At 50.3% G+C, this 14,000-nt stretch overlaps 1 long non-coding RNA gene across 1 annotated transcript; it reads left to right on the forward strand.

Annotated features, from left to right (window-relative positions):
• Window positions 1–2,504: 2,504 nt before the first annotated feature.
• Window positions 2,505–3,436, forward strand: LOC136012874 (uncharacterized). The gene is made up of 3 exons (XR_010611998.1): window positions 2,505–2,873; window positions 3,120–3,309; window positions 3,382–3,436. It is a non-coding gene; the product is annotated as an uncharacterized LOC136012874 (long non-coding RNA).
• The last annotated feature ends 10,564 nt before the right edge of the window (window positions 3,437–14,000 follow it).

Below are 14,000 nucleotides of genomic sequence, written 5' to 3' on the forward strand. Positions count from 1 at the left end.
TAGCCCAATCCATCTTATCCCTGCCCAATTTAACCCAGTTCAGCCCACTTTACAGCCCAGCCCACTGCAGCTCAGCGCAGACAAGCTGAGCCCAATTAGGCCCACTTTAGCACAGTTCAGCCTGGTTTAGCACAGCCCAGCCAAGACATGATCAGCCACTTCAAGCCACTTTACCTCAGTTCAGCCCAGCCCAGCAAAATTTACTCCAATTCGGCCCAGTCCAGTCACTTTCAGACAAGCTCAGATCTGTCTAACCCAGTGAAGCCCCCTTCAGCCCACTTCAGCCACTCCAGCACCGTTCAGCCCAGTTTGGCCCACTTCAGGAGAGTTTAGACCACTTTGGCCCACTTCAGACCAGTCCAGCCCAGTTTAGCCTTGTCCAGCCCAGCAGAGCGCAGCCCACCCTCGCTTGCTACAGGCAAAACGGCTCGTTTGCTACACAGCATGGCTTGGCACTACTTTGACCCAATTCAGACCAGTCCAGCCCACTTTAGCTCAGTCCAGTGCAATTAAGCCCACCCAAGAACAGTTTAGCCCACTCCAGCACATTTTGGCTTTTTCTAGAGCTAACCATTTGCCTCCAGGCACCCTCTACTGTGTCCTCAGACATTCTGACTCAAATACTACATTGGAATGCTACATCTCAAACCCCTTCCTGCCATTCTGACATTGTCCCCCACGCCCTCGCCTCCTACAGGAGGCCCTCTACTTACCTTGCGTATTGCCATTCGTGTCGAGGCCGCTTCTCTGCTCAGAACTCCCACAGCAGACGCCAGTCATGTTGCTGCCCTTGCCAAGTTGCTCTTCATTATCTGACAGAAGCAAAAAAAGGGCAACACGTTGTGCTGGCCATCATCTCCAGCACCCCAGGCATCCAGCCCAGCCTTTTCCTTACCTTCCTTCTGCCTCCTCCCAAGCTCCTCACACCATGTTTGCTTGTCTCAAAGCAACTCCAGAGTCTGATGCAGGGCCTCTTCTCCCCTGCGTGCCCTAGGAGTTCAACAGAAGCCAATTGCCATGGTTCTTGCGTAAGTGATCAACTCCACAATCCTTCTGCTTATCCCTCTGACTCACTTCAAGCACTCGTCTGACTCCCAACATAAAAGACAAGACCTGCAATACCAAACAAATACTAAATCTTTTTGCCATGTTCTTCTAAACATGAGGGCATCACACAAAATGAAACCCTTTACCTTTTCATAGCTGGAACTGGAAGCTGGATGAAACCCTTAGAAGGCTCCTGCTGATGTGACTGAAAAAAAAGCTGTCCTCTGCTTTATGTTTGTAAGTAAGGAACACGAATGCCTGACCAGCTTTTAACCAGCCAACACAAGCACTCAGTATATAAAGGACTAAGTTCCAAGAACAAGCTTAACACTTTCAGTTCTAGCAGTGAGTTGGAAGCACCAAAACAGCTCACAAGCTAATGCACTCATTAAAACAGTCAAGCTGTACTACCCTGCCCACTATGAGATGGTGCTAAAAAAAGTCCCACTTAATTTTTCTCATCCCCATGGTGTATTTCAAATCTCTTTCTGCTATCCTGATGCTGTTTCCCCCGTCTGTTCTGTGGAAAACTTTTCTTTCTGCTTAGTTTTTATAGTGTCATAAGTCTCAAACTAAAGTTGTTGCTCAGATCTCCCACACTGGACACATGGGTGTTTACTGCACCCACCCAATTTATTTTTATCATTTGCAGTAACAGGAGTAAAAGGAAAAAATAAAAGAACTGCCACACAACATTCTGTAGACTAAGACAAGGAAATTCCCAGAAATATTTATTATATGCAGACTGTAATGAACAAGCACTCTGTAATTTAGAGTTTTAAAATGAGAAATATACAAGCTGAAAAGCATTCTTTTATCTTTCCCTGCCAAAAGTCATCAGTTATTTAACAGTCACTACATCCCAAAAGAACATTAATATTATGTTTGGTATTCTTTAGACCCAAGTGTCCAACTTAGTTTTTGAAAGAGCACAAACCCAAAGGCACTCTTGAAGTAACTCTTAAACATATAAATGGAATGTTTGTTTAGTAACCACTGTTATAACTATTTTATGAGAAATAAAAGACAAGTAATAAGAACATAAACTGTAAACAAATTTTTCTTTAAGTTCTGTGGCTAAGAGCAATAAAAACACTTACCTGAACACCACCAATAACAACAGCATCTTAAGTAAAACCACAGCACAAAAAAATTCATTAATACAAGAAGATGCAAAACCAAAGATGGCTTAAAAAATTTAGCTCAGAAAAAATCATTTCAAAGAACTCAAAAAACAAAGCAATACACACATCATTAAAACCACAAAACACCCCAAAGACCTCACCTTGAATAGCAACAAATCCTAAAGAAGACACTTACTCCGAAGCTGTGCCTTATATACCCCAGGCCCTACCCACAACCCCCCCAGTGCCCTGGCTCAGGTGTGGGGCAAACCAGCTGCTGGGATAAAAACAGCCTGACAAGGTGCACCTGGTTTTTGTTGTTTTGGGTTTGGTTTCTTGGCTGCTCTCTGATTTTAACTTCTTGGGTTTCTTTTTGGGGCTTAGATTTACATTCAAAATTCTCAGATTCCATAGCTTCACTTTTATGAAGCTGGGCTCAAAACTATACTTGGTTTCAGACTGGGTGGGGGTTTTCTGTCTCACATTCTAGGGCTTAGTCTCAAAGAGGTTTTCTTCCACACAGACTGGCTCAGGCTCATATACTTAAACAGCACAGACACTCTAGTTCAGATTTAGGCTCAATTTGGCATTGACTGGCTCACCCAACCACACGAGTCTCACATCGAGACTAACACAGGCTTCCTGGTTCAGACTCGCTCTCACATTCTAACTAAACAAAGACATTCAGGTGATTTAGCCAAGGTGAGCAAAGCTTAGACCACCCAAGCAGCAATTTATTTTAGGGTCTTGTCATTTTCATAAAGCTGCAATTACTTTTTGTTGGTGGTGTATTCCAGGGGGTGTACACGTTAGAATAAAGGGATGGAAAAGCTCTGAGGGCTAGTGGATGAGTAGTAAAGTGACAGGAGAGAGAGATGGGACTTCCTGAGGGAAGGGTGCAGCTTCTGTATCTCTGTCAGTGTGTGCATGTTCCCTTTTCTTTTCTAGGTGCTGCAGATAACTCGAGGGAGGTGAAGCTGCAAACTCAGGAGGGCTGTGAGAAGATCGGGGGTTGTGTGTGTTGGGGGTGCTTAATTGTTGAGAAGAGCATGGCAAAGGGGTTCAGTATTTGTGCTCGGTGTTGCAGGGCTGCCCTCTACCTTTGGAGTCGGATGAGTGCTTGAAGTGAGTCAGACAGGTAAGGAGAAGGATAGTGGGGTCGGTCCCTTTTTGCAAGCAGGGTGATCATTTGTCTCTATTGTACTCCTAGGACCTGGAGGTGAGGAGAGGCTCAGTGTCGGACTCCACTGCGGGTTTGGAACAGGCAAGCACAATGTTGATGAGCTTTGAAGGAGGAAGAGGGCTGTTACAGAGCAGGCCAGCACTGGTGGGTGGGGTGGTGGTGATGATGGTGGCCAGCACAGTGTGTTCCTGTTTGCTCGTTTGTTTGCTGCAGGTGATAAAGAGAAACTTGGCAGCTGTGGCAAGATCACAGGACTCTGATGTGGGTGTTCTGAGCATCAAGGCCAGCTTGAAACCCATGGCACTATGGAAGCTAAGTAGAGGGACTGCTGCTTGGGACTGGAGGGTGGGGGACAAGGTCCGGATGGCAGGAAGGGGTTTGAAATGTAGCATGGGGCTGAGGGAAAGGCAGGGGGTTACTCTGTAGCATGAGCTTACATGGGTAGGGCGGCTACAGCTTGACTGTGTTAGGGAGGGAGGGTGTCACCCCCAGCCCTTCCCTCAGTGCCCTGGGTCAGGGGTGGGGCAAGCCCCCAGCTGGGATAAAAGCACCCTGACGATCCACAGCTGGGTCTTGTTTCATCTGGTTCTGGTTCATTGCCTGCTCCCCAGCTTTAATTTTCTGGCTTTCATTGGCTTAGACTCATATTCAAGACTGGCAGACAGTGCAGGCTCCCTCTCACACAGACTGGCTCAGACTCATACTCACGTTTAAGCTGCACAGACATTCTCTGGCGCTGACTTCTCCTCACACTCACTTAGGCTCAGTCCGACACTGACTGGCTCATGCATCCACACAAATCTAACGTTGATTCTAACACAGAATTCCTGGTTCTGACTACCTGGCTAAGACTCCCTGGCTCAAACTCATCCTCACACTCGAGCTGAAAAATAACATTCAGATGACTCAGTCAAGGTGAGCCATGCTTGGAACACCCCAGTAGCAACTTATTTCAGGGTCGGCCAAAGCTTCTGTTTTTCTCTCCATGAGTGCCTGTTTCCATTTCTTTTTTAGGTGCCACACTTAAATCAAGAGAGGTGAAGCTGCCAGCTGAGGAGGGCTGTGAGAAGGTTGTCTGCGTGAGTGGTGAGTAAGAGCTGAGAATAACATGGCAAAAGGTTCAGTAGTAGTGTTGGTTATTGCAGGTCTTGCGTTCTACTTCTGCAGTCAGATGAGTATTTGAGGTGAGTCGGAGAGGTAACAATAATGGTTGTGGGGTTGGTCATTTTCTACAAGCACCATGGTCATTTCTTTCTATTGTGCTCCTAGGTCCTAGAGTGCAGGAGAAGCCCAGCATTGTATTCTGCAATAGATTGGGAGTAGGTGAGCATAATGTAAAGGCGAAGTAGAGTTACAGGAAAGGCTGGCATAGATGGCTGGGATGCTGGAGAGGACGGCCAGCACAACGTGTTGCCCTTTTTTTGTTTCTGTCAGATGATGAAGAGCAACTTGGCAAGGGCAGCAACATGGCTGTCATCTGCTGTGGGAGTTCCGAGCAGTGAGGCCGCCTCGAGACACACGGCACTACGCACGCTAAGTAGAGGGCCTCCTGTCGGAGGTGAGGGCGTGGGGGACAATGTCAGAGTGGCAGGAAGGGGTTTGAGATGTAGCATTCCAATGTAGTATTTGAACCAGAATGTCTGAGGACACAGTAGAGGGTGCCTGGAGGTAAATGGTCAGAGTCTGGGGTGTTGTGTCGGGGACAATAGGAAGTAATGGTCCGTGGTGAAACACACCAAGATGGGCAAGTACTGTTAGTTCTCTTTGGCTCCCTCTTGTGGTGTACTGCTTGGGCTTTTCCCGAAAAGTCCGGCTTTGGTGCCTGCCCGGGAAGTTGTGCTTTAGAACTGCCTGGAAAAGTGCTGACCCTTGCAGACCTTCCTAGACATTGTCGGCCACTTCTTGCGACGTGGGCTGGCCCCCTGCGTGGCAAAGAGCGTGCCTGCTTGCGAGTATGGAAGCCCGAGCCTCATGCCGTGTGAGGGAGGCAGAAGCTCATCCCACCCAGGCGACCGTTGCCTGCGCGGGGACGCCCGCTAAGGTTGAGCCTGCCACCTCACACGGCCATGATGATTCTCGGAGCTGGTTTGTGTATGGTCTTCACAGGGTCCTTGGGGTTCGTAAGTCTGTTCTCATGGGTTCAGCAGTATCAGTCTTTTTTTCTCTTTCTTAGTAGCTGGTGCAGCACTGTGTTTTGACTTCCAGCCTGGGAACAGAGCTGATAACACAAATGTTTTAGTCTGACCAAGGACTTTCTGATCCTCATGCTCTGCCAGGGAGGAGGGAAAGCCGGGAGGAAGCAGAGAACAGGACACCTGACCCAAGCTAGCCAAAGAGGTATTCCGTACCACAGCACATCATGCCCAGGATCTAACTGTGAGTTACCTGGAAGGGCTAGAGACTGCAGGGTGGGATGAGGTATGGGTTGGTGCTCGGTTTGGCTGGGGGGCAGGCGAGTTATCTGTCGACTGGTGGTGAGGTGTTGTATTCTCTTCCCTTGTTATTTCCCTTATTATTATCATTATTGGTGGTAGCAGTAGTGACTTGTGTTCTACCTTAATTAATAACTCTTCTTAACTCAACTTGTGGGATTTGCATTCTTTTCGATTCTCCTCTCTGTCCCCCCAGGAGTAGGGGGAGGGCAAGAAGGGGGGGGAGTGAGAGAGCAATTGCGTGATTTATGGCTGACCTTGTATAAACCACCACGGTTGTTTTACTATTAATCTTGTCAGATCTGTCGTTATCTCAACCCTTCGAGCTCCACGTTGGGTGCCAAAAAGAACCCATGACAGTAAGATAAGCAACCATGAGAAGTATCCTTCACTATCTCTATAGTATCCCATGTTAATAAACTAGTTGAGAGTTCTCTGTTTGTCTCTGGTTTTCTTTTAGCTGGAGCTCTTGCGCTCTGGAACGTAGGTGGTGGGTTTCTATAATCAGTGTAGCTGTCTACTCCTCGTGATCTGTGTGAATGGACAGAAGAGCTCTGGGAATAAGCTTGTAATTAATGAGTCAGGGCCAGAGAGTCTGCTTGTGAGTGGGTGTGATAGTATATCAAGAGTCAGTGTCTGAGCCAGAGTGTCTGAGTGTCTCCAGGCTGCTTTCGTATCTCTGTTATCTTGGCATCCTGTTTCATTGGTTAGGACATAGTCTGTGCATTTTCATGCTCTTGGGTCTTGAATTTTGGGTCGTGCTCATGGGTCTTCATGCTTTTTGCATGTCCATCATGTCAGGTTTTGTGGTTGTTTTTGGAAACACATGGTCATGTCGGACTTTGTTCTCAGGCTCCTGAGGAGACCTGTTGCGTTGCTCTTGCAGCTGTGCAGGTGATCTGGGTGGATGTAGTGTTCCATCTGGGAGGTAGTCTACTTCTTCAGATTTTTCTCTCTTTTCGGTTTCTCAGAGTCTGTAGTGTTCTTTGTGTGTGTGTGTGATTGCCTTGAGTTGCTCTGCTCATGGTCAGTAGTTGGGCCAGGTGGAGCATCTGTAGTGCAAGTCTGTGTGTACTACGATTAGCGGCAAATCTTGTGCGTTTTCTTGGGATGGAGGTTACAGGTTCTGGGCTTATCAATAGTCTTTAGAGATAAAAGGTTGTGTGGGTATTAACTGAGTTGTTTTTTAGCAACTCGGTGGTAATTTTGCAGTTGTTTTTTCAGTTATCTGTTATGAATCAGTTGTCAACGTGATGAAAGTAGTCTTGCATCAAGGAGCTGTGGCAGAGATGCACAGCAATCGGTAGAGACTCGTACAGACCCCATAGCGATCACATAACGACCACACCATGATGGGCTGGGGGGGGCGGTGTGGCGCCCGGGTGTCTCGCTGCTGCCATCTTGTGTCCAGAGTTCGGTACTGCAGCCCGGGCTCCGCGCATGAGCCGTGGTGCTCCCTTTGTCCCCGCTGCTGTCCCCGGAAGTGGCCCGTGTCACGTGGTGGCCGCCGCGGTTGCGGGTTGGTGTGCGGGCATGCCCGCGGGGTGCTCGTGGCCGCAGCCCGGTGTTGGCGCGCCGGCTCCGGTCCCTCCGCGCGCCGTTTCGGTGCCGCATGCGCAGCGCCCGGGAGCAGCATGGCGGCGGGCAGGGTCCGGGTCCGGGTCCCGGCAGCGGCGGCAGCAGCTGAGGTCCGAGCGCGCCGGGGTTATCGGGGAGGCGAGCGGGCCCGGCGGCCCGCCCGTCCGTCCGTGCCTTGGGCGGGCGCAGAGGGGCGGCTCCTGCCCGCTGGCTGCCCGCGCGGGAAGCCTCACAGCGCCAGGGGCTCGGTACTGGGGGGAGTAAAGACCCGGGGCGGGGGTTACCCGGAGGTCCTTAATTCACACTGTGCCTTCACTGGCAGGGGAAGGGGCGGAGGTGGAAACACCCGATTAGGAAGCAGCCACGGAATTCCCTGTTTCTTTCCTCTGATCTAAACGTGCGGGTGGCTTGGAAATGAGACTGTTCACTGGAGCTTGAAGGTGCTGAGAGATCTGGAGCCTGAAATTCTCCCTCCATGAAATGAGTCAGGTCTGCGGCAGCAGGGGCAGGGCTCATTGCCCTCCTTTTGTTCTGCAAATAGACCTTGCCGCGTTGTGCCCTAGGGGACCCCAGCCAGCTCATCGCAGCCTTTCCCTTGAGACTGTCAGTGAGGACTGCAGTTGCTGCTGCTGCTCCCCTGGTTTCCCCTGGTTTGGACACCAGCCTTGCTGCAGTAGCCATCAGGTTTCTTCATAAATGCTTGGTATTCTGGATGCAGAGACAGCGTTGTGAGGGAGCTGATCCAGATCTCAATCTGTCTTGGGAGGTGCTTGTAGCAGGAGACGCATCGAGCTACCAGACTGGGTGGCTTTAGGGCTGCTCTGTTTATGCTGAATGATTTTAAAGTCTCAACCTGTTGAGAACAGACAAAATCTTTATGTGCTCTGCTGTTGATTTGCCCTGGTCGTCGAGCTGAAGGCTTTAGTTGTGGCAGCAGTTGGTCTAAGGGTTGCTCATGGAACTTTCTGCCATATAAAAATTATGCCGTCTGAAGATGAAATGGAGTTTGTCTCGTTAAAGCTTTACAAATGCCTTTTGAATCCTAGTGCTTTTAATGTATGAGACAGCTGTGGATGGCCCAGTGTGCAGCATGTGTCCATCACCCTACAGGACAGAATATGTTTGACCTGGCTGGTCAACAGCCGTGGTTTTCCCTCTCAAAGGGATGGGTAGCTGTCAGCAAAGATGTAGTATGTATGCTGCAAAGATGTAGTATGTATGCTGCACAGGTAGGAGGCTAGACTTGGGCAGGGCAGTACTTCCCGGGGGTGTTAATGCAACCGTGGGCGCTGCTGGCCAGGCCCTGGGCAGCGAGCTGACCTGGCAGGGAAGCACAGCCAGAAAGAGTGAGCGGACACACTGCCTCTGGGGTCGAAGAGCTCTGGGTGAGGGCCACAGCGCTTAGGTGAGGGGCTTTTCCTCGCTGTTTCCAAACAGCATAAAGAAATCTGGAAACTGCCTGCTCTGCCCTTGCTGCTGTTGTTCACAGCTCTCAAATACAGTGACCTAAGGCACAGCACTTTGTTCTTTTCTTCTCTTGAAACCTGTGTTCTTTCAGGCTCACCTGTCACCGCATCCCTTGAGAGCGGTAATGTCACCACCCTAACCACGGAACTGCTTCGGGAGACCCTGGGAGTGGATGCAAGGGCTCATTTGGTCAGAAAAGGGGTGTTTTTTGAGTCACTTGTTTCCCGTGTTAGAACGGGTTTAGCTTCCGATTCCCAGCTACTGTTAGGAAATAACGCGCTGTGATCTTGCAGGTAAAGTGCCCAGAGAATACGCTGGAGTAAGCACAGAAACTGCAAGAGATGACGACCTCCTGCATGGATGTCTGCATCGCAGGGGCTGCGCTGCCACGCAGAAACCAGGTACCTGATGGCTCCCTCCCGCCCCAGCAGGACCCTGAGCAGCAGTTCACAGAGAGCAAGAGAGAATGAACCCCAAGTGGTATTACCTGTAGGTTTAGGGCCACAGAGTCGGCAGCAGGTGTCAGCAGAGGCAGGACGTGTGGGGGCCGTGCAGCCCGGCATCCCGGCCGGGAGGAGCAGGGCCAGCCTGTGGGGCTGCAGGATGGGCACAGGCTACGTGTACAGGGCTGGTGCCCAGCGCCACCAGCTCGCTGGTACTTAAGGGTTTCTCTGGCACCTCCTCCTCCTGCGTAGCAGATTTTATCCCCGTTTGGTCTTCAGTGTCGATCTGCCGGCTAAATAAATGGCGGCAGAACTTTCCACTCGGCACTTCCCAAACCGGTGTTTGGTGGCGAGCAGTGGTGCTCAGCAGCTGTGCTGAAACCTAAGCTAAGCGAGGTGGAAGATGTGATAGCTGGTATTAGACGCACCAGCCTGTCAGCCTCGTCAGTGTTGGTGCTGTGGTGGACTCACGTCAGCGGTTTCTTGAGCTGAAGAAAAACCCGGTTCTTGTTGTTCGGTAAATAAAAGAACCCTTCTGTTTCAGAGCAGCGTGCTCTCGCGTGGACACTGTGCGTGCCGGAACAGACCCTTTCGGGAGCTCCAGAAGATTTTTTTACCTCTTTCTTTCAGCTGCAAGACCAGAAAGAAAAGAGAAGTTTCTGCTAATGGGAAGCAACAGAGGAGAGCGGAGGTATGTCTGGTAATTGTAGCAGATGCTCCTCGGACGTTGCCAAGAGAGGAAATGCATTTACCCTCTGCTTTCACCAATTGGTCTGTGGTTTGCCTGTAGTTATCCTCCCCGCTTCTGCATTTTACAGAATCCTGGAATGGTTCATGTTGGAAGGGACCTTAAAGCTCATCCAGTTCCAACCCCTGCCCACGGGCGGGCAGGGACACCTCACACTAGAGCAGCTTGCTCCAAGCCCCTGTGTCCTACCTGGCCTAGAACACTGCCGGGGACGGGGCAGCCACAGCTTCTCTGGGCACCCCGTGCCAGCGCCTCAGCACCCTCACAGGGAAGAGCTTCTGCCTGAGAGCCCGTCTCAGTCTCCCCTCGGGCAGGTTCAAGCCATTCCCCCTTGGCCTGTCCCTACACGCCCTTGTCCAAAGCCCCTCTCCAGGTTTCTTGTGGCCCCTGTAGGCACTGGAGCTGCTCTAAGGTTTCCCCCCCTTAAGGAACCTGTTATTCTCCAGGCCGAACAAGCCCATCTCTCTCAGCCTGGCTGCGGAGCAGAGGTGCTCCAGGCCTCTCAGCATCTCCATGGTTTCCTCTGGCTCACTTGCGCGGCTCCACGTCCCTCTGGAGTTGGGGCCCAAGATCTGGATGCAGGACTTTGTTTCCTCTTACATTGGCACAAATGCAGAGTGTCCCTTCAACAGCTGGACAGATCTAGATCCTCCTATAGGAACACCTGGGGCCGGTAAATCGGGGCAAAACCACGTCCTCTGCTTGAACAAGGAGGGAATTATTTTGTTCAACTTGCTTGCGTGCTTAATTCAAGAAGTTTTTTTCCCTTCCAGTCAAGTACATTCATGTAATTGAAAGCATTGTCACAGGAAATCTCAGCTTGATTTGCTCTCCTGATTTGAGACCATTGCATTGCTTTTTGCCTAAGCAGCAATCGGTTTGCTTGCAGGCTGTTTTGCAGCAGCTCTGCGGGGAATTACCACTGTTTTTCTCATCATCCTGTTGGATGTTGTAACAATGCAGCTCCCCAGTTTCCTCTTGACGTTCGGGTACTGCCAGCAGAGTTTACAGCTCTTGGTATTGTCTTTGTTGAATTAGTACCCATGCAGTCTTTCCAACCCGATGGGAGTCCACCAGAGTACTCCCAGTGTGCTGTCCTTGTTTACGGTGTCTTCCGTCTAGGTGATGTGCGCGACAGCTTGACAAAGCGTTGCTATCCTGACCCGCTTGTGTGGGCGGAGACTCGTGGGGCAGTTTCAGGGCTCAGAGTTGATTTTCCTGAGGGGGATCCCAGCTCTGCAGCAGAGGAGCTGCACTGCTGAGGGGAAGGCAAGGGCCCGAGGGAGGGAGAGCGAGCCGGGCACTGCAGGTCAGTCCCATTATTTTTCTGTAATGAGGGTGGTAAAGCACTGGCACAGGTTGCCCGGAGAGGTGGTGGATGCACCATCCCTGGAGACATCCGAGGCCAGGCTGGATGTGGTTCTGAGCCCCCCGATGTAGTTGGAGATGTCCCTGCTCGTTGCAGGGGAGGGGTTGGACGAGGTGACCTTTAAAGGTTCCTTCCAGCCAAAACCGTTCTGTGATCCTATGGTTAGAACCCCAGGGCATGCAGGTGTTTCCCTGCAGCTGCTGAGGGTCTCTTTAAAACCCCAAAGCCACAGCTACCCTTCTTTCTTACGGAGGGGCTTCTCCTCCTCACGCTCTTTGGCGTGTCTGGTGCGATTGCGCCCTTGCTGAAGCTCGTCTTTGGTACCTTGAGCTAAAGTGCTTTGCTGGCATGACGTTCGGTTCATCTGGAGGAACATAGTGTAATGCAGCCAGGGAGGGGAAACGGGCTTGTTTGAAATACTGAGGTCTGCTCAGCGTGTGGTTCTCATTAAATGTTTGCTACCACAGGTACCGGTACCAGCGGGAGTAACACCCAGCTCTGGGCAAATTCGCTTGCATTTCAGCCTATTTGAACTGGTCACTTACCAGCATAGCGAGTGTCACGTCCTGAAAGCAAGGCTCCTCCGGTGCAGCTGATGGACCCCTGAGCCCAGCAGGAGGCCTGAGGCTGCTTTGCCATCTGCCTATAGGAACAATGGCACTTGAACCGCAGCAGGGTGTAGAGCTTTCGTGTGCGTAGCCCCAAATGTATCTACCTTTCCTAGCCTGCCAGGCACGCAGCATCAGTGCGGGTTTCTAGTTCCCTGAAGGGTATTATCTGCCAAACATTTTACAGTGACAGGACTTCCGCTGTACCACAGCTGACGGGGGGCTCACAGACCAGAGCACACGCAGCCTAGTCCACAGATTCGCTTTCCCGGCAGCCCCGGGCACCACTCGCAGGGACAGAGATGTGTATTTAGCCCCCGATTTCAAGGAGGTGCCGTAACAGCGCGGTGCCTGCAGGCAGACAGCACATTTCCAAGGGACCCCTCTCTACTGCTGCCTTTGCCGCAGCCTGGTGATCACAGAGCCCCGCAGGTGATGCGGGCTGCCCGGTGCGCGGTGTGCTCACGAACCCAGCCGTATAGGGACAGGGTCCTCGGGTGCCGCAGTGAAGCACGGCAAAGTGGCACGGGAGGAAGAGGTAAGGCCACTGGGGATGTGAATGGAAAACTCTTGTTACTGCTACTCGGTGCACACGCAGCAAGCGCTCTGCCTCTGCGTTCCGTGCACGCAGCAGCGTCCCCTCCTGTTCGGGGGCTGGTGCCAGAGCTTATCTGCTCCGTTGGTGGCATTCGTGTTGCCGCGCAGCTAGACATTGATGGGTGGCTATAACAGGTCGCTGCTCAGCTGCTCGCCTTAGAGAAAGGATTCCCTTTGTGCAGCTGCCTCTCACAGCTGGATGACTGCTGCAAAGGTTTGGAGCTCCACGACAGACAAGACTATTTATATTTAAAGATTCCTGCTTTTAATGAAGTCAGATAGTTGTCCTGAAAAAATAAAGACCTTACCAAGCCAGGAGCACATTGCTTTTGTCTTCTCTAATACTCTCTTACAGTCTCTTCCCTTCCCGTCTGTCTTCCCTTCCCTTCCCGTCTCTTGTACTCTTTTCTCTCCTGTTCTCCTCTATTCTCATAGTCTCTTCCATTTTCTTATAGTCTCTTCCCTTCCCTTCTGGTTCTGTTTTCTCAGATTCTTTTATATTCTCTTTCCATCCATTCTCCTAGTCTTTTCTAATCTCTATCCTCTTCTTCTCCCTTCTCTTGTATCCTTTCGCATTTTCTTCTATTCCCTTCTCTTTACTCTCTTCTCTTGTCCTGTATTCTCTTAGTCTCTTCCTCTCCCTTATATTCTCTTCTCTTTTATTCCCTTCTCTTTTCTTTTAAATTCTCTCCTCTTACGTTCTCTTCCCTTATCTTAGATTCTCTTATAGTCTCTTCTCAGATATTCCTTTCTCTTCTATTCCCTTCTCTTTTGCTCTCTTAAGAGTCTCTTCCCTCTTTTATATTCTCTTCCCTTTTTTTGTAGTCCTACGTTTTCTTATTTTCTCCTCTATTGTCTTACAGTGTATAGTGTTTTCACTTATTCCTGTCTCTCTTCTGTATTTGCTTACATATTGTTCTCTTAGATTCCCTTCTGTTTTATTTGCTGGTATACTCTTACAGTCTCTTCATTTCCTTTTCTTAGCTTCTCTAAATTTCTCTTCCCTTTTCCTGTGTGCTCTTCAATTTTTCTCTCTTGGCTTCTCTTAGATTCTCTACTCTTGTAATCTTAGATTCTCTTCTATTCAATGATACTTTTTCCCCCTATATTCTCTTCTGAGATGCTCTTCAGCTCTCTAATCTTAGATTCCGTTAGATCTCTTACGTTCCCTGGTATTCTTTTCCCCTGGATGCTCTTCTCTAGTAATCTCTTAGGTCCTCTTCCCTTCTATTCTCTTCCCCGTATTCAACTGTGTTCTTACCTTCTCTTCCATTAGATTGTCTCAGAACCTCTGCTCTTGTATTCACTCTCATTCCGAAGGAAGGAAGGGGGGAGGGAGGGAGGGAGGGAAGGAAGGAAAAAAGGAAGGAGGGAAGCAAGGAGAGAGGGAAGGAGGGAGAGGAA

Source organism: Lathamus discolor, chromosome 4 (assembly GCF_037157495.1).
Source record: "Lathamus discolor isolate bLatDis1 chromosome 4, bLatDis1.hap1, whole genome shotgun sequence".
Taxonomy (NCBI): Eukaryota; Metazoa; Chordata; class Aves; order Psittaciformes; family Psittacidae; genus Lathamus; species Lathamus discolor.